Source organism: Canis lupus, chromosome Y (assembly GCF_048164855.1).
Source record: "Canis lupus baileyi chromosome Y, mCanLup2.hap1, whole genome shotgun sequence".
Lineage (NCBI taxonomy): Eukaryota > Metazoa > Chordata > Mammalia > Carnivora > Canidae > Canis > Canis lupus.
The window spans coordinates 5,072,271-5,098,780 of NC_132877.1; the positions used below are offsets into that span (position 1 = coordinate 5,072,271).

Below are 26,510 nucleotides of genomic sequence, written 5' to 3' on the forward strand. Positions count from 1 at the left end.
TTATAGCACTAACATAGTCTTTTACTAAGAAGAAAACCACTATAAATATTTGCTGAGATATTGAGTGAATTAATTCATGAGTAGTACATCAGTCAGTGAAGCAGTGGCTGAATTTAGGAGAAATTCGTTTATTGAGGAACATTTAATTGAAATGTGCTTTAGCAAAACAACTCCATATAACATTCCAAAATGATAATAGATGATTGCCCCATGTCCATATGTAAAGACATATATATATATTTATGTATACAGGATAAATATTTTTTCTTTGTTACTGTATCAACTTTTATGTTGTGTGTTTTTTTGTTGTTGTGTTGTTTTTTAAAAAAACAAAATTGTTATAAAAGTATGCTTGGTTATAATGGAGTTTCCACAGGCAATAAAAGCAGAAAAAAGAAAAAGAAAAAGATATTATTAGTTCCATTCCCATTGCATCCAAAATTTGAAAAATGTTACTTTTGGATTACTTTTAACCATGTTTTTTATATTTTTTCCTGAATTTGATTATGTTATACTTATTTTTAATATGAGCTTTTTTATTTCTTCTTTGCCAGTTTTTTTTTTCATTTTAAAATTGATTTAGAGATTATATAACACATAGAGACCTCAGTTATTTTCTTCAGCGTTCATGTAACAAACACTGTGAGAGCCTCTTCTGGCCTAGACAAAGTATAAAGCACAGATGAGAGGAAGTGAATAAGACAGAGCTGAAATGGCAGAAAGTAAGGAGCCCCTGCAGTGGCAGTGCATGCTGTGTGAGAAGTGCCATGAGGAACACATGTCCTGCACTCTCTAGGGGTACATGCATGGCCTCCTAGCCCACCCAGCAGATGATGTCGGGGAAGGAATTCTTTTAGCAGCTAACATTCTAGAGGATGACCCTGTGGTCAGAAGACATGAAACTTCCAACTACAAGAAGTATAGCAAAGGAGAATTTATCCTGCAGATATATGTGTGCATGTGGGATAGGTAGGGTATTTGCACAATGTCACTTATGAATAACATATTAATAGTAAAGGTTTCCAAGCAACCTAAGTCTCTCTCAGTAGAGAAAGGATTAAATAGAATATGTATGCTCCAATGACAGGATTGCCACTACCATGGAAGGATAAGAAATATTCTCCAATGTTAAGTAGAAAAAAGGAAGTTGTAAATACATGTCTATGTTCTATTTACTGCATAAAGAAGGGGAAATAAAACTCTGCATTTGTGTTTTTTTGTAAATTCATAAAGTAATTTTGAAGGCTGTGTAAGAAGCTAATGAAAGTGCTTATCCATGTCTGGTGTTCGTCTGTGGGATTGGGTACTGGATTCAGGGAGGTGAAGGGTTTCAGGGAAGTAGTGATAAACTCCTGTGTACCAGTTCTACAATTATGCAGTAATTAATTCATGGCCAGTTTGGTATCATCAGCACTTTAAGCCATTCCCCCATACCCCAGGAAATTATTTTGAAGAAAATCTCAGACATCATAGAATTTTATATATAAATCTTATAATACCCCTATTGCATCTAAAAATAAAAATTTAAAAAAAATTTAAAAAAAATTTTAAAAAATTAAAAAAAATTAAAAAAAATTTAAAAAAATTAAAAAAATAAAAAATAAATAAAAATAAATAAAAATAAAAATAAAAATTATTAAATAGTTAAATATTCAGTCTTTAGATTGTTCCATATATTATGTATATACAAAATATGTATATATACAAATTGTCCGTTACTTATGTATTTATACACTTATATGTATAGGAGCAAGTTGTGTATGTATATACACAAATCCATTTACTTAAAGTCTAAATAATAAATAAGATCCATGCATAACAGTATTATATAGAATACAATTGTATGCAATATGTACAATTAAGGGCATAAGTTTCCTTTTAAATATAATTTAGTCAAAGTAAGATGTATCAGGTGATGCATCTCTGGGTGGACCATGCCTAGGTACACTTTAAGTGTGTATGTGTGTGCATATACACACATGTAGGTATGTACATGTGAGTGCCTGTGTGTATTATTAATTATTATTTATTAAGAGAGTGTATAGCTTTCATTTTAAAAGGAGTTTAACCCAAAAAAATATGTTCTGTTTACTAGGTACATTAAATATTGTTACTACATATGGATAAAGTTTTTAAGGTAGCATCTCAGTGTATCTGGCTGGCTCAGTCAGCAGAGCATGTGACTCTGACTCTTGATCTCGAGGTCGTGAGTTTGAGCCCCACATTGGGCATATAATTTAAAGGAAAAAAGGTAGCATCTCATCATCTATACACAGTCACTGTCTGCATCCTCCAAAGCTAGGTTCAACTTTAAAACTCCTCAAGCCTCGTAAAGTACCGTGTGAACAGATTATTCATGGAAGAAATGTGCATTAGACAGGCGTGTGCTAAGCATTGAATGGGATATGAGACCACTTTACATACTGGCAGAAATGGATCTATTTGTGTAAAAGCAAGAAAGAGATTGTGAGAAAGCTAAAAGCCAGTGTCTAAGAAAAATGTCACACAGACACCGAGAAATCTCTGCAGTTATTTTAACAGCCTTACAATGGACAGAGACAGTGTGGCAGAGATGTCTGCGGAACACAGACATCAATCTGCTAAGCACCCAACCTAAACAGTCATGGACGTACCAGCCAATGCTGTTGTTCGAAAACCAACGATAGTATGGCCTGGAAAGTCTCCAGTCACCAAGGGAGAGGAAAGGCTGAGATTGAAATATAACCAAATTTCCTTATAATCAACGCAAGGAAGGACCATTTCTCTAGTATTCAATAATAACAAGTCATTTTATAAACTGAAACAAATGTCATCCTCACAAACTTTTTTTTAAAAATCTACTACAAAGGAACTGATACACTTGATTATGGAAAAATATAAATATTTATTATGATGGAAATAAAAATATCAAAAAATGAATTAATGGATATAAATATTATTGTATAGATTATGAAATAGACATTATAAAAATTTTTTTTCAATGTAAAGGAAAAATGTTCTTCTTTCTATTTTTCTGTATTTTTATTACTTACAGGATACTTTGTACTCCAAATGTGTGTGGGTTCCCCCCACACCGAGCAATTCTGTGACACCAGTTGAGTATGCTACAGTTTACTCTGTTTTACACAGTCCACCTGCAGATAGGGTCAGATCCCATGGGGTAAGGGCTCAGTCCCACAAGACTACCTTCCCCCACCCTTCAGAGGCTAATTTTTTTTTTAACTCTTTTCTTTTTTTTTTTTTTAAGGTTTTTATTTATTTATTCGTGAGACACAGAGAGAGAAAGAGAGGCAGAGAGACACAGGCAGAGGGAGAGGCAGGCTCCATGCAGGGAACCCGATGTGGGACTCGGGATCACACCCTGGGCCGAAGGCGGCGCCAAACCGCTAAGCCACCAGGGCTGAGGCAAATTTAACATCCAGGCTGTCACCCGTGTTGCTGACCATTTGTCTATAAATCAGATTCCTCGTCTTCAGTTTTGATTAATCTGATGGAGCAGCTCACAAAACTCAGGAAAACATTTCACTTACTGGATCACTGGTTGATTCTAACAGGATATAACTCAGGAACAGTCAGGTGCGAGAGATAAGTAGATCAAGGTCTGTGGGTAGGGGCTGGCAGCTTCCACGCCATGCCAGCACCAACAATTTTCATCAACCCAGAAGATCCTCACGCCCCATAATTTGGGATTTTTATGGAGGTTGATATAGGCAAGATTGATCGAATCATTGGCCATGAGTGACAGAGTCAGTTTGCAGCCTCTCTCCCTTCCCCGGAGTCAGAGGTGGGCCTGAAACTTCCAACCCTCTCATCTCAAGGTTGGTTCCCCTGGCAACCAGCCCCCATCCTCAGGGGCTTTCGAAAGTCACCTCATTCATTTAACCTCTGGTGTGGTTGAAAGGGGCTTGTTTTGAATAACAAAAGCACCCATTTCACCTTAGTGGCTCTGGAGCTATTTCAGGCGCTGGAAATAAAATTAAGTTATAAAACAAAACAAAAATGCCTCGTTGCTTTTACAGAGGAAATTACAAGAATTTTGGGAGCTGTGTGCCAGGAACCACGGACAGAAATCAAATATATATTTCTTACCATAAATCACAACATCACAGCCACAGAGCAGCTGTGCTTAAGTTACTGATGAAGATGTGATGGGATATGGAGTCCATTCTTGGTTGATCTGTCTTTGGCTCTTTAATTACTATTCTCCTACTTCACCTCTCTCCAAGTATCTGAGGCTCGTTTTTCCCAAATGAATATTGAAGGTGCATGGTATGTGAAAAGGCAGCTGATATATCAGAAGGCTAACCCCCTACCTGATTTTATTTAAATACTGCACCATAAACAGAAATTAAAAGTGGGGGGGGAGTTATTTCCATTTCTTAGCAGATACTGAACATTTCTGAACTCCAGGTGTGCTTCAAAAGTCCCTGAAACAGCTTGGGGTTGAGAAGGAGTAGTCAGCATGGTGGTACAGATAGATGACTTCTCAGGATTTGCTCCGTGTACATCACCCCTTCCACATGGAACGTAGGAATGCAGCCAAGGCGCAGGGGTGTAGGAGCACGTGGCTCTGGAGGTCCCAAACAGACCAGGTTCAGCCACTTGCTGCTGACAGAATGCAAAGGCAGAGAGACGGTGGTGTTCAAACTAGAAACAAACTCATTTCAGTGAGGCCAACACCAGGAAGACGGCAGGCAGACTAACATCTCAAAGACTGTCTCCAAATTATTTTGAGGTTCATATAAGGAAAATATGGTACTCGGTGGGTATGAGCAGGTGGGCAGTAAAGATCAGGTGTATCATTGTCTTTGTGGTCAATCATGGGGTCTTGCTAGCTCAAGGCAGTCCTTACGGTTTGAGGGGGTTCCCATCAGGGAGTGCTTTGCTCTCAGGATCTTTTGCCTTATTTAAGAGATAAGATGGAAAGAATTTAATTAATGAGGAGATTTTAAAAAATATTTTATTTATTTATTTATTTATTTATTTATTTATTTATTTATTTATTTATGAGAGGCACAGAGAGAGAGAGAGGCAGAGACACAGGCAGAAGAAGAAGCAGGCTCCATGTAGGGAGCCCGAGGTGGAACTCCATCCCCGGACTCCAGGATCACGCTCTGAGCCGAAGGCAGGCGCTAAACCCCTGAGCCACCCAGGGATCCCCAATGAGGAAATTTGAAGTCAAAATGGAAGTAGTTGAAGTCTTCTTTCAGAAAGGCCAGCTGCTGACATCCATGTGGTCTAATTTCTGTGGGCGTCGTAGAGGGTTCATTAACACTTGTGCTTTATATTGCCACCCTGTCTGTACTGCATGTCATCCATGGAGAGACAGAGTTCAGTCAGTTGGAAAACTTGGAGCACCTCCATCTTTAGTACCACAAACATCTTGTCTTGTACTTTGGCAATAAAACAGTACAGGAAGGAAGCCGAGGTAAATGGGACAGAGGGCTATAAAGCCTACTCCGTTTTCAAAGGAGAAAACAAAGAAAAGAGATGGACCTCAAATTTAAAAAATAGAAGAAAATTATTTTTTCTCTGAATGTATTTGTTTGTTGGCTTCTTGGGCCAAAAAGAATCTCAGAGAACAATTCTGAAACCAAAGTTGACTAGGTCATAAAAGACAATTTTTCAGGCCCAGAACACCACCTGATCTCTTTTTGGGAACTTTTGTTCACTTTCAGTATTAACATGCCCAAGTAAGTTAAAGAATGCAGACAATAAACATGTTTGAATATCCATTCTCAAGGAACCCAGTGAGCCCCCACATCAGCTATATCTCCTGGAGAACAGTACTGAAATGGAAACACAAGAAATGAATGAATGGTACACTAGGGAAATGATTCTTCCAGAGTTCCCCTGATTTTATTCAACAGGTGGAGAATCTATCCACTGGATACAAATTAATAGTAACCATAGAGACATAGGAATTATTTATACCATATTTTTAAAGTTTTTAATTTTAATTCAAGTATAGTTAACTACAGCATTCTGTTAGTTTCAAGTGTATAATACAGCGATTCAACGATTCTGTACATTTTTTATTGCTCATAAGTCTACTATTTTTACAGTATTTTTAAATTAAAAAAAAATAATCCCCTATTTCAACTAAGGACAGTGAAGTTTGAGGACCTTAGGAAACTTTTCAATTACATGAAAAGATTGGAATCTGATTAGAACTTTTTCTTAACCACTACTGTATACCTTCCTAGGTTTATAAAAGGAATGAGATCAATCAAGGAAGAAAAATAGTAGTAAGTAAAATTGGCCAGGGAAAGAGGAGCAATAAAAGTATGAATAAATTACTCATCATAAAAGTTCTCTTTTTATTATGCAGTACTCTGCTTAATATATAAATAAGAGCTACCTCCATTATTGGTTTACCCAGTGAATAATTCATTTCATCTTTCTCTGAGGAGTTTTTCAGGGGGAAAAAAAAGTAGGCCAGAACAGAATGAGTTCTAATCATGAGTGGAGATGAGCAGGTTCTTTGTAAATAGGTATTTAAGAGATATGTTCGGAGTAACGTTGACACAGGTACCCTGTATCGGCACACAAACTGTACAACATTGACATCTGTCATTTTTCAGTTTAATAGTTTTCATGCAAATATGCTGAAAATATGAAATCATAAACACATTACCTATTTCAACTTTATGTATTTTATTCAACAAGTAAGCAGATATATTGACAGGTAGATAGAAAAATTTATGGCAGATACAAAGAACAGAGGACACAGAGAAATTTATGCAGCATTGAAAGTCTTTGGCCACTGGGTGTCATGGTTTTCCCCTGTAATGGTTAACCCTTCAATAATACTTGAAAGGTTCCTGTAATTCTGGAACAGAAATATTCAGTGTTAACTTAAGCAGGAGCATAAATGGAAAGTTTTATTAAAATTAAAATATGCACAGTTCTTTTTTTCAGATTGGTATGTTGTGTGTAAAACACATTACCCATGTCATTTTTTACCTAAAAGTGGCTGAGGAGGATTAAACCCCTAAAAATTTAAATGGCAAGGAATTGTCTAACTGTGTTGGTCACACTGGAGCTTTATTATATCCCATTCAGATCTAACGAATTTGTGCAGTGCATGTATGCATGTGCTTGGGTATGGTTTTTAAAGAACTCTTGGCTGTACAGAATTTCCACACGTCAGATATACTGATTATTAGATGTAATTATTGTATTTTGGTTTCTAATTCCTCTTACCTTTGCCTTGTGTATATGTATGTGATGGCAGATGTGTTATAAAAACTCTAGAATTAATAGAACCAGACAGCCTTGCGAATATGGTCCCCTCTGCCAAGTATGATGGAAGTGAATTCTTGTGATTGTATCATTCGCTTATTCTATAGCAGAAATGCTACGGAAGTTGTAGAAAAGCCCTGTAAAGATAAAAAGATAAAGCCAGGGCAGAAGACAGCCCAATGCTCTGAGGATACCATGGACACATTCCTCACTTGATATTTTCTCCTTTTGGTAACCAGTTACTGCCATAGTTGTAAAGGTGAATCTGATGAAGGGATTGACTCATCTAGAAGTCAATATGGCTTCATGAACAATTTTATTTTATTATTTTATTTTTGTCATTGCTATTTAAAACAAAGTATGGAAAATCTCCAAGTTATGCCTAAGTGTATAACAATGAATCCTTGACTGACTCTTTCAGATTTTATTTTTCAGTAATCTATCTAGCCAGCATGGGGCTAGATTTCAGGACCCTGAGACGGAGAGTTGCGTGCTCTACTAACTGCACCAGCCAGGGGCACCCTACTTGACTGAATTTTTAAATGGCAGTTCTCACATATTCTGATTGTTATTTATATGTTCAGGTGGTGTTGAACAAAGTGCTTGTTGCTATCATCACACTGATGTGTGTCAGTAAGGGAGTTGGACACACTGATGTGTGTCAGTAAGGGAGAATTCATGATTCTCACTCAGGAATTACTGAGGAAGGGACCACCATAGGTGTTAATGGAAGGCCTGCTTTCATTTGAACAGAAACATTTTTTTTCCTGTTCATAATCGTGAAAACACAGCAGATGCCCACTTCTCTCAAATCCATGTTCAATTCTGTTTGTGGGAATGGTGACATAGGAGGAATCAGACATCACTGAGAGAATGGAAAGGTGTTATTCTTGGTTACAGCGCCCCATGGAAAAAAATTATGAATAAGATAAAAACCGAGAACAATGAAAAATCACTCATTAAGCAAACATTTTTGGTGTACTTACTGTTTCAATGAAACTAAAGTTTCACCTCAACAAAACACCTCTCCTTAAGCAATCTGCAGGCTTGTGGATAGTCAGATAATGAAGCAGTAATCACAGAAAATATGTCATTGAGAATGTGACACATTCTGTTGGAAGGCCCATCTGGCTTGGGGTTCAGAGAAGGTGTCCCCGATGGATTGATATGTGTTCATCAGGCCTGGGACAAGGTGGTAGAGTTGCCTGGGGGGGGTCATTGCTGCCGGGCGAGGTGCTAGGGTGGTTGGGAACTTGAGGTTTCTGCAGCTGGTGGTGATAGGCTGGGAGGGGCGTCTGGATGTTCCAAGGGGGAGAACATCACAGCCCATGATGAATGTGCACAGAACAGAGAGGAGGAAGGATCCTGCAGGGCTTTCTAGGAAGTACTGAGAGTTGTAGCCATTCCCTAAGAACAAGAGACAATAAGAGGACAGAGCAGTTAGATCCAGCCCACAGGGGACAGTGGCCTGCATGAGGGTGCTGTTCAGTGAAGACAGAGCTGACTCGATGCTGCTGCAGGTGTCGCGGATTTGAAGTTAACAAGACGGAGCAATACCTGGTCATTTGCTCGTGGGAAGAGATTGGTGAGGGGAATCCTCAGGAACGTATCTCAGGCCTCCAGTTTGCGTAACTGATGGACACGGATTGGCTAGTAGAAGGAGTGTGGTCTAAAGAGAACAATTCTGAATTCTCTCTTGAGTGAACTTGAAGTATCTTTGAAAGTTGGTGGAGATAAATATTGAGTAGACATTGTGTGACTGTTCTGAATCTCAAAACAGAAATAAGAGTGAGGGATGGTGCCATTGTTCATTTTACATTGTCAACTTGGCTACACCATGGTGTCTGGATAGGTAGTTGGACATTATTCTGCATGTTTTTTGAGTGTGTTTTTGAATGAGATTGTTTAAATTGGTGGACTTTGAGTAAAGCAGATCTGTTTGTTTTCTCATATTTATGTAGGCAAACAAAACAAAGACATTCTATACAACCTGTGCAGTGATGGCACCTAAAGAAAATAAAATCTGAAGGGTTTAATCTCAGGAAGGGCATCCCATTGAATCTTGAACTGAAATAATTATCTGTCCAACAGTGGAAAACTCATCCCAAATATGGACTTTGTGCGAATGCAGAAATGCCCGCAGATCATCAGTTCTTGAAGACTTCGTCACCACTTACCCTTGTGGTTGTTGCGTGTCATGTCTGTTATACCTCTACCACCCTCATCTGCAAGGTGACTGGGCATGTGACTAGGTCAAGACTCGTTTATAGAGCAATCCCTACTTGACTTACCACATTTTCTGGTTGCATCTCCTTTTCTCTCCCCCCACAAAATAGCCTTAATAAGCGATCTGCCACATACAATTTGTTTTCAAAACACGTTCTTGTAGGATACAAACTCGTGTGTATGTGCTACAAGCTATTGTCCCCACCTGGGCTCTTGAAGGCAGCTATGTCAATTAGTTTCTTCTTTAGGAATTCCAGCTACCCAGGCACAATGGGGACATGCACCGAGGAAGGAAAGTGTGTCATTCCCCCATGTCATTATAAATGTATTTGGGGGCTTCCCGCAGAGCAGTAACCAGACAAGTTCTATGGATGGTGCCCTACGTTTCTTTACTACATGATGAATCAAAAGTAAAGGCCTGTACAACGGCTCTCTTCTCTCCGTTTGTGTAACTCCACAGGGGCGATAGTGACATTGCTGAAAGCAGACCATGCTCCTGTCTGTTCTCAGGGTCTGTGTCTGTCGTGGCAGGGCAGAGGCAGTGTACAGCCCAGGAATAAGTGTTGGGATAAACGAATTCATGTGTTCCTTCACAAGACTGTCTCAGGTTGAAGTGAAAGAAAAACTCATTGGCACCGTAGGAGGGATGCTTTTTATCAATGGGCATCACTGTTTTGAGTCACTGTGACTTCTGTGGTGCACTGTTTTGAAAATCAGAGGTGCAGAGCTGTGTAGATCACATGTAGATCAATTATTTTCATCACCATCTAGTATTTTAGAGCTGAGTACACTTTATTTAAATATGTACACCCCAGAAAGTCTGAACAACTGCAATAACCCTGAGGTTTTAAAGTGCTATGTGGAAGAGCCGCACTCCTCTGCCTCTGCTTCCCCTGTCCCATGGGGTTTATCGTTTACCTTTCTGGAACCTCCCAGAATTTTATCCTGCAGTGGTGTGGCTGAGTTCATGCTTGGGTGTACCTTCGCTCTTCCCCCCTTGTCAGCTGTAACCTCTGCAACAGCTGAAAAGGGCTGGCTCTTCCCAGCAAAGGGGCAGCCTGGGTGCACATCTCAGGAAGGATGACCCTCCCTGAACAGGAGCTTCGCCTGGGCTGTGTGGGGCCATGGGCTGAGGCCCCGCCACATTCACAGGGGAGAGAGCACAGAGACGAGAATCAGAGCAGAGAATGAAGGGAGAGGATCAAACCCAGCAGGCAGCTGGAGCAGACAAATGCAATGAGAATTAGAGGATTTGTGGAGGGGAGTCAGAACAATATAAAACAAACACAGTGGTGTGAGCGTGAGAGCGAGAGCGAGAGAATGAGAGTGCAACGGCTGGAGAGACAAGGTACACAGACAACAGAGAAAGAAAAATGCGTGCATGTGTGTGCGTGTGTGTGTATGCATAGACAGATAGCAAGAGAGGAACACACATAGAGAAGAAAGGGTGTTGTCAGCCTTACACCAAAGCAGTCTTGATTCCAGCAAGCAAGGCTTTATTGGGAGATGTTAAAAAGAAGACAGTATACACACTAGACTATCCACTGTATCAAGATAGAATGCCATCCAATTATAGAATTATAATATTATAATTATAATAGTAAGCACCTTTTTAAAATCCTTCTTCTGTACTAATGTCCTGTGGAAATTGTAAGAGAACATAAAGTTAATATTTTGGATCAATACAATGCAGCACTTCTGTGGTAACACTTGTGCTTACTCGTGCAGGCCAAAACAAGTTTCCAAAGAGCTATCATGGTGTAGAAATTAAATCTAATTCCAAATGCATCGATTACCTAATATGCATCAGGCATAGAGAGATGCTAAAGTACAAGACCCACAGACATCAAGATGCTCTAAGGAAACTGGACCTGGAAGGCATATCTACTAATCACTGGGATGCAAGTTCTAAAATGGACGTATTTAGTGATTCAGGAATTCCCACTTAGGGGAAAAGTCTATCTGATTCCCCAGAAGCAGGTAAATACTCTATGAAGTGTGGAAAGCTGAGAGCAATGGTGTAGGAGGCAAAGTTTCTATTGCTCAAAAGTAGGAAAGAAGTGAGCAGAGAGTCTCCATCTGGCTTGAACCCCAAGCTGGTGTAGGATGAGGATGGAAGACTAATAAATGCCGGAGGCATGGGCCTTGGAAATCCTCAAGGGCCTGGTATATTCATGAGAGGGGAGTGTGGGTATTGAGTGGGTCAGAGGAAGAGCTGAATGATTTGGAGCTGAAGAAGAATGTCACATGGTTCTGACAGAGATATGGGGGTTTGTACACTCAGTGCAGAGATTGTTACTAACGTAGCAGAATGCTCACCCCAGAGAACAGAAACCCAAGCCTTGAGAGTGAACCTCAGATATAATTACATCCTGTATAGCAGTGTGTTCACTAGAACTTTCTGTGATACTTGAGATATTTCCTATCTGTGCCATCCAATATGGTAACCACTAGCCACATGTGGCTACTAATATGTGGCTAAGGTGATAGAGAAACTTCATTTTTTTAATCTACATTTTTTATGAATCGTACTGTTTTTATTTTTTATTGAAGTGCAGTAACTATACAGCGTTAGAATAATTTCAAGTGCATAGTATAATGATTCAAAATTACATACTTTTGTCTGTGCTCATCAAGATAAGCATAGTCAGATCCCCAGGTGGCTCAGTTGGTTAAGTGTCAGACTCTTGGTTTCAGCTTGAGTTAAGATCTCAGGGTCGAGACAAGCCCCATGTCAGGCTCCAACTTCAGCGAGAAGTCTGCTAAAATTTCTTTCTCCTTCTGCTCCTCCCTACACTTTCTCTCTCTTTCTAAAATAATTAACTAACTCATATTTATTAAATTAAATTAAATTAAATAACTCATCAAGAAAAAAAAAGATAAACATAGTCTTTTAATTTTAATGTGTTTAAATATGAATGTAATTGCCCTGTGTAGCTACTATCTACAGTATCAGACAACCTAGCTATATAAAGATATAGAGTGAAAAAAAAAAAAAAAACATGTAAAGCAAGTTAAATAATATGAGACAGATTCTGGCCCTTTAGGTCAGGAAGTTTCTTGTGTCCCCTTCTGATACTGTGTCAAGTCCATTTTCAGGAAATGTCTGTTGTATTGTGGATCTTGATGTTTAAAACACTGTCAAGGACACCCTACGGGGTGTAATGGACCAGCAGTCTATGGCCTAATCTAATTTAGCAATCCACAGTTTCTATTTTTCTATCTGTTACAGTCACTTGACCAATTTTAATTGAACGTTTTCGTGTAGTGTTTATCAAATACCCTCAACCTTTTAAAACACTTTGCTTGACGGCAGCTCATTTTTGAGGGTGGATTTCTTCTGGTGACTGAGAGAAATGTAGCTCCCGAAAGTCATTTCATGCTCAGAGATTCGTGCTGCTATAATTGATTTAGGTGCTGGACAGAATAGTCCAGGTAAGAAAATGCATGCACACAGAAAGGTCATCACTCTGAGAGGAAAAACGTGCATTGAAAGACCATAGGCAAGAACAAAGTAACAGGGAGGGGCTTTTAAACTTCGGGAAACCCGATCAAACCAAGGGATTCGAACCAGCCGAGTGAAGACTTTCAAAATTGTGCCCGTGGAAATGGTCTGGTCTGTTATAATGATCTTTGAGGTGGGGTTCCACTTCTTTAAAGCTAGTGTGGTCGCTAAGAGATCAGGAGATACACTTTTGACTCCAGTCCTACTCTGTCATTAGGTCTCCAGGTGCCTTCATCTCACCCAGCATCTAGACAGAACAGAGTTGAACAAAATAACCGTGTTTAAATTAGAAGAAATTGCTTCAGTGCTATCCTAGAAGAAAGCAATGATTCCTGTTCTCACCAAGATCACCAAGGAAGGAAGGAAGGAAGGAAATGGGGGAAGAAGGAGGAAGGAGGAAGGAAGGGTAAAGGAGGGAAGGAGAAGCTCTCTATAGATGAAAATCCAAGTGTCTAATTACAGTATAAGATACTTATGAATTAGGGAACCCTGGGTGGCGCAGCGGTTTAGCACCTGCCTTTGGCCCTGGGCACAATCCTGGAGACCCGGCATCGAATCCCACGTCGGGCTCCCGGTGCATGGAGCCTGCTTCTCCCTCTGCCTATGTCTCTGCCTCTCTCTCTCTCTCTCTGTGTGACTATCATAAATAAATAAATTTTTTTTTAAAAAGATACTTATGAATTAGATTAGCACATGATAGGAAAACCAGGTATTTATTTCATCCACTACATTTCCAAGGGGAAAATATAAAATTAAGATCTCCTAGATGACACAACAATGAAAATCCTTAACAAAGTTTATTAATATGTCAGTACAAATGTTAATATTTCAATGCCAGAGAACTCTCCAAGCATAGAAAGCAAAGAACAACCCACCCCATTTCTAATTCAGTTCAACCCTCTGGGATCTGAAATTCTGGTCTGCAGGATCCACACTTGGGAAAGTGAGCTGATGAAAGACCAGTGGAGGGTACAAATTATGAATTCAATTCTATGTTAATTCCAGGGCTTCAGTTGGTTGGAGGCAGCTCCTTCTCAGAGCAGCCTATTAAGGCTGAAAGGCACACTCATTAGAATGTATCTTTAAATTTCCATTCATTTAGTCTTAGCGTTTTGTAGTTCTTAGATACTTTTTCTTTGGGAAATGTCTTAAAGCATTGACTTTGTTGATGAAGCTCTGAAAATAAGTCATTCTTTGCTTCCGTGGTAGAGCAAGACCGAGCATTTCAGGACTTCTGCTCTCACAGTCAGAAAGGAAGAAGGCTGTCTGGTCCTTTACTTGTGCTGAAAGAGCAAAGACACTTTTCTTAGAATACCTCAGGAAATCCCTTACTCTCATTCGCCTGAGTGGTGGCATGGTATTCCTGAACCCATTGCTTTCAAAGGCAGGAGAGCCAACTTCCTTGCTGGTCGTACACTGTTTTACAAATCTGGCATACTCTGAAGTATCTGGCCACTGTTGCCCTTTCCAGATGAAAGCCTTGGACCGCACTGGTCCTTATTAGAATCCGACTCATGCTCAAGGCTGGACATGGGTTTACTTCCCCTGAAGTCCCAGGCCAAGCATAACAAGGGGAGATAGAACTGAACACAGAGAAGGAATGGAGGAGGAGGAGGATAGCAGAGAAGTCAAGGATGAGTGGACAGAGATATAACAATTGGTTTTCCTGAGTGACACATCTTCCTGATTCCTTATTTTTCATCCCTAGTCAAAAAATACTGTTTTTCCACATAAAATGTAGTATAATTGCTTTTGTGATATATTCTGCTAAGTCTCTTATTAGAATGCATAGATCTAGAAGCAATGTCATTTGGTATATGAATCGTGGGCAGCCTGCATAAAAATGAAAGTTAAAGGGTGGCGTCAGACATGTAATGAACATGCTGCCATCTTTGGGGAACTAGTGGAGAAACACTCATCAACATGATACTTAAAACAGAATATTTACTTAGGGACATTTTGGAAAGGATAATTTTTAGCATATATGAGGTGCCATCATTTAGGATATTTTCACTGATTTTTGAATCATTTATTAGTATAAAACCTGTAGTATTTCTACTTTATTAAAATGCATTATTAGATTCTACAAAAATGTCCACAATAACTTGGAATTAAGAATTTTTATTTCTTTAAGGAGCCTGGTACCTATCTTTGCCTGAAATCTTAGAGACATGTTTCTAGTTCATAAGGAAATGCAATACCTCCACCATTCTTAACTAATACTGTTATTAACATGTGTATTAAAACAACCTCAGTGTTTCCTTAAGCAACCCTGGATAACAACATAATTGTTCTACCTAGATATAGGATTATATCAGCACATGTTATAAATGGATCATTTTCTAGAAACACAAAAAGAGCAGGAATGAATTTCAGTGCCCTTGCTCTAATCATTGGAGACCGAAATTGGTTTACTCCAAACTCTTAAAATCAAGTAAAAAGGTCTACTCATGTGCTTACAGAGTTATTTGTTCTAGATTTAATCTTAAAGCTACTTAGGGGGAAAATTGAACTTAAAGGTAAAATATCACTAGATGTATTTTCAAATCTTGCTCAAACCATGATTGTTATGTTTATGTTTCATTATCTTGAGAAAAAAGTTTTAATGCTTACCTCATGTTCCCTGAAAATTCCGAGTGTATTTTTTGGAGATGAATATCCAGGGAGGAGGGAACATCTTTCTCCTGCGGTGAGAAATTTAGGAACAGACAGTGGGCTAACTGAAGTTGCTTCTTTAGACATCAGTGTATGATTTGTAAGTCATAAAATATTAGAGTTGACCTGTCAGCTGTCTATATTACAATATGTGTTGAAGGAGTGACTCAGTAGTGCCACAGGTGAATAAATAGGGACACATAATAAATAACTGAAGAATCATAACCAGTGTCATTTAAAACAATGGATGGGGAGCTACAAGAAAAGGCTACAAGAAAAGGCCATAGAAATTCCTGTGAGATTCTAGAAGACAGAGTCCAGGTGGTCATCCATGAGTCTTTTAAAGGAGTTGAAAGGCATAGTCTTGTGGCCAGCCTATAAAAATCCATTTCCAATACACAGTCCATAATATTTTCCCATTGAGCTGAATTGGTCATCTCCCTTTCCATATTCCTGGGCAGACATGATAAAATTCTAATAAAATACATTTTATGGCCTTAAGGACAATGCATGTGGGAACAGAGATGCAGTATTCACATTAGAAAAAAAAAAAAAGGCAGTACAGGTTGTGTGTCCTACTTGCCAAATCAAGGGTGTCCTGAGGACCACGCAATTCAGGGCAAGGAGGCACTGCTCAGAGTTGGAGAATTGAGTCTTTGTAGGAGCTAAAGAGAGGGGAGATCCAAAAAAACCGATGCAGGCAAAAGATTAAGCAAGTCAAGGTCTGGGGGTGGGGAGAATTTCATAATATTTGTCCCCAATGTTATTATCATATAATTGACATACGGCATTGTGTAATTTTGAGATGTACAACAGCATTGATGGGATACTCATATATGTTGCCGTGGGATAACCACTGTAGCATTAGCAAACACCATACTGTCCCTTAATTTCCTGTCTGGATTATGCTAAAAATATGTGACATCAACTCTCTTAACAACTTTGAAGTGTACAATACAGAATTGTTAACTATCTTCCCAAGACTGTGTGTTACAGAAGGTGGAGGAGAAAAGACTAATGCCACTTCTTCCTGTGAGTGGTCCCCGTGATAATAAAACTAGGATTCGGCCAGAGGAGGTTTCCTATCCTGATTCTCCTCTGAGAAGTGACTTCTAAATAAATAAAGATGGAAAGCAAGGATGTGAATGGCATTTTCAGTGGCATTTGTACTCTCGGAATAATGGTCTTTTGCATATTAATTCACGTTTGCAGTCTGCAAAAAGTAGTTCCGTAGACTTTTCCCATGTGAGAATAGTGGTTTCTTAAATGGATGGCATCTCCAGATCCTCCAGACAGCTCAGGGGCTGTGAGAAGGGCAATTAAGAAACAAAATTTAATTAAAAAAAATGCATTTGAAATGGAGTTTCAGATGAAGACAGTGCTTAATCAAATTAGCAATAAAAAAAGAGTATTGGGATTTCAGAACTGTTGGAACCAGGTGGTTGATCATTTGACCCACTGAGTAATTATGAAAGTCTGGTATGTGCAGCTACTTTCTGCAATAGGAAGTGCCTTCGTGCTACAGAGTCAAATGGCAAGAATGGGAAATATGGCTGGTTGTAGGCACACATGATACCAACAGTGAAATATGCCCCTTATCTACAGACTATGGTGAAATGATGTTGGTGCCATGCTCAGGATTGGGTTTATTATGCTCTGGATTCTTTGCTATCTTTAGAACTAATCTTTTCACCCATCTTTTATCAAGTATTCATCTCTCCTAGCAATTAAGATGCTGCGGCATAGCTTGAGGTCAGTCACTTGAAGCTAATGCTGTAGTTCACTGGATAAAATGATGCAGTAAGAGCCCCTCTCTGCACACAATTCCCCATCCCCCCCGCCTCAAGGAAAAAAGTCATTTCACCGCACTCTTTTTTACAGGTATTTTCAAAATATGAACTTTGTGTGACCTTGGCACTTAGCAGATAATTTGAACCATTATGTAAGTGAAAACATATTGTAAAAACATATAGAAGACAGACAAGTCATAACTTCTGCAAGGGCCAACTGTTTCATCAGAGCAGCATTTTCTCATTATTTGCTGGAGTAAATAAATACTGAAGCCAAGAATAACTACCTTCTTTATATTTAGTAAAATGGCCAACTCCCTCAACTTATAAGTCTTACTGTAAGAAGTTGAAAGCTCAACATCACGAATTTCACTGAAAAGACAGAAAGTCAAAGCTTGCCTTTAAGTAAATAATAACAATAATAATAAATTTAGGGATCCCTGGGTGGCGCAGCGGTTTGGCGCCTGCCTTTGGCCCAGGGCGCGATCCTGGAGACCCGGGATCGAATCCCACATCGGGCTCCTGGTGCATGGAGCCTGCTTCTCCCTCGGCCTGTGTCTCTGTCTCTCTCTCTCTCTCTCTGTGACTATCATAAATAAATAAAAATTGAAAAAAAATACTTTAAAAAAAAAAAATAATACATTTATAAAGTAGCTCACGTTGATCGTGACTCTGCTATCCTTCACGTGAAGACCACGCATATTTGTGACCAGATGCTTGTTCTGTCTTTATCTGCTGTATACATGTGAGTTGTGAAGCTCAGGCACTGGAGCTCAGGAAGGCTGCAGATCTCCTGGGGCGGCCCGAGGGGCATGCGTCACACAGTGCAGACACCCAGTGAGTGAAGGTGCAGCAAAGCACCCACGCAGCCACCCAGCACTTTTGTGTGGGGTTACAGGCTGTTAGAGCGGCCACACTGAGTCTCATTCTTTGGCCTGTGAACACACTAGCAGGTTGCTGTCAGGATCAGAGCTTAAAACACTGCAGGCTCTTAGCTTCAGGGACCTATGGCCCTGCTTTTGGGGAAGCCTTAGGGTATATACCCTGGTCACTGGTCACTGGTCAGGGAAGTCCAGTAGTGTGCGATGCAAGGCTGATATTCATGTCAGGGTGAGCAGTTGCACTCCCTTGGAGAAGAATGGGCATGAATTTTGTCCAGCAAGGTGTAAAGATGGACATTCCTGGAAAAAAGGAATTCCAGAGATTACTGTCTTCCTTTTAAGTGAACATTGGTTTTACTGTTTGTATTTTTCCACATTAAACTGTTGAATTTTTAGAATATCATGCAAAGATTATCTGCATCACCCTGACACTTACACAGGAATGCTTCATTTCCTGAGGAACCTCCTACATTACACTCAGAAGCTTTTTGGGGGGAACATGAAATAGTGCTTGAAACAGTACATAATAAAATTTTTCTCTGTTTTTTTCTAAATCATCTTTGACTACTAGAATTTCAACAGAAGCCAAAATCTGAGGTGGCTCTGTAATTGTAAAATTTCTAGTAACCGCCTCAGAAAGGTAAAGAGATACTAGTAAAATGAATTTAACACTATATTTTATTTGACACAGTGCTTGTGAAATATTTGAAGTTCTGCATGCAATCATCATAAAATATATGAGGAGGTACTTTATATTTCACCTTTTTGCATATTTAGTCTTTGAGGTCTGAATGTATTTCATATTCCCAGCCCTCTCAGTTTGTGAGTGCCCCCCTTCTAAATGCTAAACAGCTACATGTGGCGAGTGGCTACTGTATTGAACAGTGTGTTTCTAATTATAGTTGGTGCAGTTAGGCAGTTTAGAGACTGGACTTTTTCTTGGCCTCCACATCACCCAATACCACTGTTAGTAGAATTGATTCTCTGTGTAAGGCCTTCTTTGGATTTTTGTACCATTGACTTAATGTTGTTACAGAAGAGCAATCCTTTCTTCCCCTCACAAGATCTTCACTCTAAATTCCTTCACTCACACTAGGCATTTCTCAGAACTATGCAAGGAGTCCCAGATTTCAGGTGTACACCGAATGTGTGCACATAATGACTTTCGCCTCAGAGACAGGTGCTGTGGCTTAGGATGAGTTGACTTTCAGGAAATCTAATTCAGCATGCAGTAATCATGGAAGACTTCAAGTCTTATGAGGACAAAGCAAGGTGAAACTTTTTTTTTTTTTAAGATTCATATATTAATTTTTTGGAGAGAAAACACTAGCAAGGGGAGAAGGGAGGGAGAGAGAGAATCTCAAGTAGATTCCACACTGAGCAGAGTCCAACACATGGCTCGATCTCATGACCTTAAGATCATGACCTGAGCTGAAACCAAGAGTTGGATATTTAACCGATTGCACCACGCAGGTGCCCCAAGATGAATCTTTTAGTGTGAACGTCTGCTCAACTCCATGGAAACAGTTGGCAAGGAACTAATATATTATTTAGTACATTCTCCTCCTCTTAGAGTTGTAGAAACCAATCCTTGTGCAATATACTCAAGTCACCTAGGACTTTGAAAAGTATTTTTAAAGAAAAAAAGATCTTCCCTCATTAGAGATACTGTTAAAGGATGGATTTTTTTGAAAGTGCATAAATAAATAAAACAAGGACCCAAAAATTTGCTGCGACCCTGTTTTTCTCCTTAACTTTTAAGATGTCCTTGCATTTGTATGAGATGTTACGGAATTAATTTAGAGTTCATTTCATGACTGTTCTTGATATACATTAACACAGTACCTTGGCCATCATTGATAAATCAATATTGTTATATTATTAACTAAACTCCAAACTTTTTCTAGATTTCCTTACTTTTTATTGAATGTCTTTTTCTGTTGTAGGATAACACCCTATCTTTATTTTTTATTTAAGTTCAGTTTGCCAACATATGGTATAACACCCAGTGTTTATCCCATCAGGTGCCCTCCTTAGTGCCCATCACCCAGTTACCACATCTCCTCATCCCCACTCCCCTTCTGCAACCCTTTGCTTGTTTCCCAGAGTTAGGAATCTCTCATGGTTTGTCTCCCTCTCTAATTTTTCCCACTTGGTTCCCCTCCTTTCCCTTATAATCCTTTTCACTATTTCTTCTATTCCACACATGAGTGAAACCATATGATGATTGTCCTTCTCCGATGGACTTACTTCACTCAGCATAATACCCTCCAGTTCCATCCACATCGAAGCAAATGGGTGTTTGTCTTTTCTGATGGCTGAGTCATATTCTATTGTGTATATGTACCCATTTCTTTATCCATTCATCTGTCAAAGGACACCGTGGCTCCTTCCACAGTTTGGCTATTGTGGGCATTGATGCTGTGAACATTGAGGTGCACGTGTTCTGATGTTTCACTACATCAGTATCTTTGGGGTAAATATCCAGTAGTGCAATTGCTGGGTCGTAGGGTAGCTCTATTTTAACTTCTTGAGGAACCTCCACACGGTTTTCCAGAGTGGCTGTATCAGTTCACATTCCCACCAACAGTGTAAGAAGGTTCCTCTTTCTCCACATCCTCTCCAACATTTGCTGTTTCCTGTCTTGTTAATTTTAGCCATTCTCACTGGTAACACCTTGCCTTTAGATGCCATGGCTCCTTCTAGTCCTCTAGTCGGGGACAGTTTTTCAGACTTCCCCTATTTTAGATGTCCTCGTCAGTTTCAAGGGGGTACTGCTCAGGTATTTTATAGAATGTCCTTCAATATAGATCAGTCCATACTGCAGTATAGAGTAGAAGTTGGTAAACTTTTTCTGTAAAAGGCCACTGAATAAATATTTCCAGCTTTGCGAACATTCCATGGTCACTGGTGCAGTCACTGAGGTGTGCTGTTGTAGTGTGAAAGCAGGCATAGACAATATGCAAATAAATGAGCAAGGCTATGTTCTAATAAAACTTTATTTACAAAAGTAGGCAAGGGGCTGAATCGGTCCATAAGCTGTTTGCTAAGCCCTGATATAGAGGCAAGAAAGCTACACTAGACTAAGTCTTTCTGGTTCTATATAGGGAAAGAAGGGGGGGAAAAAACAGATTGAAAAAGAAATTGAAAGAGAAAAAAGTCAACTCCGGTCAAAGAAACCCTTGACATTGTGTGGTTAAAGAACAAATATACATCATGAGAGAGTAGGAGGAGAAGCTTTCTAAAGGCTCTTTTACAGGAACCCCCTCCACATCCCTTAGTAGTTGTTCCCCGGCTCCTTTCCAAGTAAACAGAATTGCAAGTTATGGAAAATGATGCCAGGTAAAGTCAACCTGAGGGCAAGAGCACGTAGCTTGTTACAAATGACTTTCCCTTCCTGGAAGCCCTGTTTGGTAATTTGTGAATGCTTTTGCAAATTAAGTAAGTGCTTTGCCTGCTCAGTGCACTCCTAGTTTGTTACTTTTAACCAAAACCAGGCCTCAAATATTTCTCTAGTTTCCCTGTGCTTTTTAATACTGATACATTATTACCACTGGTATCAGTGATAGTACCAAGTCCTTAAAAGAGTGAGTGGGTCAGGTACTTTAAATCAAATACTTAGCTGTATAAAAATATTTTTCTGTTTGTTTTTTTTTTTTAATAACTCTGCATAGGCTAAATTTGAGTCCTCATTTTGCCAGGTGGCAGGCAATTAGGCTATAGCAAAATTCTAGGTAAACCCGTTCACTTTGGGTCAATTAAATCATTTACAGCTTGCTTTCTCCTCTTCAATGAGATGACATCTGAAATCCTAGGCTATTTATAATCATTGCACTGGAGCATGGCATCACTTCCAGTCATTGGCTTGCCCCTCTGCTGCCCTCAATTCCCAGCTGTTGGTTGGCCCCTTGCTGAAATGCAATAGGACATTCTGTCCCACCTGACACGGGCAATGTCTCACTATTCATCCCAGCTCTGTCTCAGCTGAAATCCACATCATATGGGGAAATTGGAATTTTAGCTGTTCTTCTTACCCTGTCTCTCAGGGTCCATGGGACACCTTGTCTTTGCTGCCATATGCCATTTCTTCTCCTATGCTTCTGGGCCATACCAGACAGATCTGAGTGACCTACAAATCCTTGCCCTTGGCCCCCAAGATGTGAGCATGTGTTCCCTCTGGCATAGGATTCCTGAGTTCACTTCAGGACTCTGTCATCTGTTCCCCTTGCCTTGGTCTGAGGGAGGCAGGAGGCAGCAGCCTTTCTTGTGAACAGAATGGGCACCTCATGCTCTGTATCCTTCCAAGGGTCTTTCTAATTTGGCATGGAGTTTGTGTCTTCTCTTTTATGGTGAAAGAAAAGTAAAAGGATGAAAGAGGAGGATGAGAAAAACTGAGCCTCCACTTAGCCTTATTTTTCCTAAATATTTGTATCATACATCTGCTCTACTGCCTAAGCAAGACTGCCTCTGGTGTTATGCTCTGGTTCCAAAGCTACCATCTCTCATTTGGGCAACAGCCTCCTACTGACTGGTCCCAAACAGTGGGAATGAGAGGAGTGAGGGTTCAGCATGTTGGGGAGATGGCATCAACTTTCTTTGATGGGCTCAAGGAGAAAGAATACACACCTGCTCTATTTTCCATTATTAACCCTTCACTATATCCACCATGGGACAGACCTCAGGGATACAAAATCAAGTCTTAGAGACATGCTCATTGTTCCATGGAGCCAAGGAGAGTCCAAAATATGTGACCTGTGGAGCAGACTAATACAGGGGCAGTCCTTACAACTAATATTATTTTTTAAAAGATTTTATTTATTTATTCATGAGAGACAGAGAGAGAGAGAGAAAGAGAGGAGAAAGAGGCAGGGACACAGGCAGAGGGGAGAAGCAGGCTCCATGCAGGGAGCCCAACATGGGACTCCATCCCGGGTCTCCAGGATCATGTCCTGGACTGAAGGCGGTGCTAAACCGCTAAGCCACACGGGCTGCCCATATTATTTAAACACATTTTATTATGTATTTTATGACAGTGGAGAAATCTAATTTTCTTTTGTCCCTCTATTAGTTTTGATCAGAGCATAATGCTGCATGCGTCAAGTCAAGCATTCTGAAAACATATAGAGAAAAAGCGAGTGCTGATTTATACCTGACCCCATGCCCCTCCTCCTTCCACGTTTTCTCCCTGACCACACAAGGTCGTTATGCCTTGACACTCCCAGCAGCCTCTAGCTCTTCCCCTGATCTGTTCTTCATATAAATTATCAACCCCTTGACATACCGTAGACATTTTTCTCTCTTCACACTAAAATCAGTTCTCACTAAGAACAAATTAATTGGTTTTGATCACTAGCAGATCACCAAGATAATATGTGGAGGGCTCAATAAATATTTACTGGATGGATGAGTTGCATTGCATTTATATTTTCATTTTTCAGGAATGATTTTTTTAAATGTGTAACCCATGATTCACAACAGACATCCAGTAAGTAGTGACTATGCTATGTGTGGTATTTAGTTATCATGACTTTATGGGTATATTGTATCAGGTGGAGAAAGTGAGAGAATATTTCCGGGGATATCCATGGTTTTTAATGTGTATGGGTATGGGGTATTAATGGGTGAAAGACACAAATGAGGAAATGACTGCTGCACTCATCTTACTTTCTTATATGACAGTGTTAATATCAGCAGTGCTCATTACAGTTGACTTCTATAGAGAGCTTATGGAGGAATGCACAGTGTCACATATCTCTGTGTTAAGCATCTCACGTATGGTAGAGAGTTCAGTTGTCAGAACAAGCCCATAAGGCAGGAACTACTGTTGACTCCTGGGGCTTGGGGATGCTAAAAGTGACTCAGAGACGCAGAGAGGGCATGTGATGGGGAGAAGTTTTGAGAGCCACCTTGTCCTGGTACCTATTTTCTAGAATCAAGAAATATTTCTTGGATGTAGAATAGAGTCTGGATACAGAAAATTTTCTGTATCTATTACATTAGATTCTTAAAATAGGCACATGAGTCCTAGGCTGGTGGCTTCCTTTTTCCCAATGACATCAGAGGTAGAGAGTTCAGTTGAGAATAGGTTTTGGAGAGCTTTGACGATAAATGATTGGAAAAGATTCCAGGAGTCTCAGAGATATAACACAAAGGACAGAACAGATTGGGGCCACTCTGAAAAGGCTAAGGCAAATCCACTAAATCCCTTTAGGGAATATGCCTTTTGGAGGAGGTGTACACACAGCTGCTGCAGGCTTCACTCAGGTAGAACCAAGAATCCTGTTCCTAATTATGATGAACCAGTAATCCAACTGCTCACATTCTCAGAATGATGACTATTTTTTGGAGTTTTTGTTTTGTTTAGTTTTTTGGGGTTTTGTTTTGTTTGTTTCGTTTGTTTTGTTTTATTTTTTGTTTTTTGTTTTATTTTTTTGGTTCTTCTATGAGGACACGGCTGTTTGATCTTTAAATCAGCCCAGAGCACTTTGCAACCAATCTGTGTATTTCTTTTCCCAGATGATAACATTATTTTGTTTGGTTTGGTTGGCGTCATTGGCCTTGGCTAACGTCTTGTATTTCAAGTTCTTCTTCATTTTCCAAGCTTCCCCGATTACTTAGCCACACGGTGCATTGTTTCAGTTCCAGTCCCATTAATCAGACTCTTGCCAACTTTTCACAGCTTGGGAAGAATTTTTACTCAAAACATTCAAAACCAGCATTTCACGGAATTCAGCTGTGGTTAACAATGGGCAGCCTTGTTGGTGGGGACCACATTCAAAGTTAATGGGCTTGAAGGAGCATTTTGGTGCCTCTTGGAAAGCATGGGAGCTGGAGCCCAGGCTGCTCAGTTATCAGCCGCCGAGGGTGGAATTAGGATGCTCGGGGCTGGCACACCAGCCTTAGAGACCGCTCCGCCAGCTCCGCAATGTTCTCAGGCTTGGGATGGGGGGTGGGAAGTAAATGCATCTCCATACAGACTATTGTGAGCACTCCCTATCAAATGCAGGGATTCGCCACGAGAGCAGAGTTGGGGATTGTGCCGCCCATGCTTTGTGTGGCCCTCAAATTGAGGTCACAGTGGCTTGATTTTTCCCCTGCCATAGAACAAAGCCCTCTAATAAATTTATTAAGTCTAAGTTATTTGCAATTCATGTGCTCTTTGCAGATCAAGACTGGGTTATGGACGATGCCTTCTTTACACAAAAGAATTGAAGCATGAGGAGGAATCTAGGCAGCAAGTGAGGACAGGAAGCCCTTCTAAATCATCTTAGGAGCACTTCAGGTAGGTTTTTCTGCAAACCATGTATAACACCCGCTTTGTGTTCATGCTTCGGAAAACTACTTTTTTGAAGTTTCTGATTGTTCAGGGCAAAATTGTATATTACATACTGCAACATACTGTGCCATTAATTCCCTCAGCAACTTACTGATTAAGGCACGACTTAAATTTTCTACCATTAGAAACATTTCACTTTCTGTGTTCTATGGATGGAATTGTTTTAAAAATTATTAATAGACTTGATTTCTTAGCAGTTTTAGGTTTACTGAAAACTTGAGCAGAAAGTACGGAGTTCGTATATCCTCTGCTTTCCTTCTCCAGTCAGTGTCCTCTGTTGCTGACATATTAGTGTGGTCTGTTTGTTATAATCAATGAACAAATGTTAATACATCTTTGTTAACTAAACTCCCTAGTTTATATAAGGGTTCACTTTTTTAGTTGTTCAGTTTTATGGGTTTTACCAAACATATGTCATATATGTACCATTATAGTAACATACACTAGCATAATTTCTATGCCCAAAACCCCTGTAAACCATCTGTTCATCCCTTCCTGCCGTCCCCTAATCCCTGGCGACCACTTCTCTTTTTACTGTCTGTATAGTTTTTTACATTTTAAATCTTGGACATTTTACCATCTCATTATCTTACTTTATCAAGACTGAATTTATTTTCCTGAGAATGACCAACATCAAGGGATTGTGACTATAGTTTTAGGTTCAAATTATATATTTGGTTGTCACATGTAAAATGTTTTTTAAAAATCCAGTTTCATCAAGTGTTAATGGATTCACTTGTTTTGTTGTTGTTATGGTTGTTGTTTTAGAGAAAGAAAAAGAGCATGCAGGAGCAAGGGGTAAAGGAGCAGGAGGAGAGGGAGAGAGAGAATCTTAAGCAGGCTCCACACCCAGTGCAGAGCCCAACACGAGG

The 26,510-nt window shown here is 39.7% G+C and overlaps 1 long non-coding RNA gene across 13 annotated transcripts in view; it reads left to right on the forward strand.

Annotated features, from left to right (window-relative positions):
• Positions 1-26,510, forward strand: part of LOC140629081 (uncharacterized) — a 528,858-nt gene that overhangs the window by 178,399 nt on the left and 323,949 nt on the right. For all 13 annotated transcript variants that reach the window (XR_012026945.1, XR_012026948.1, XR_012026947.1 and 10 more), the window contains one exon: positions 25,468-25,584. This is a non-coding gene — a long non-coding RNA (uncharacterized lncRNA). The remainder of the gene's footprint in view (positions 1-25,467; positions 25,585-26,510) is intronic.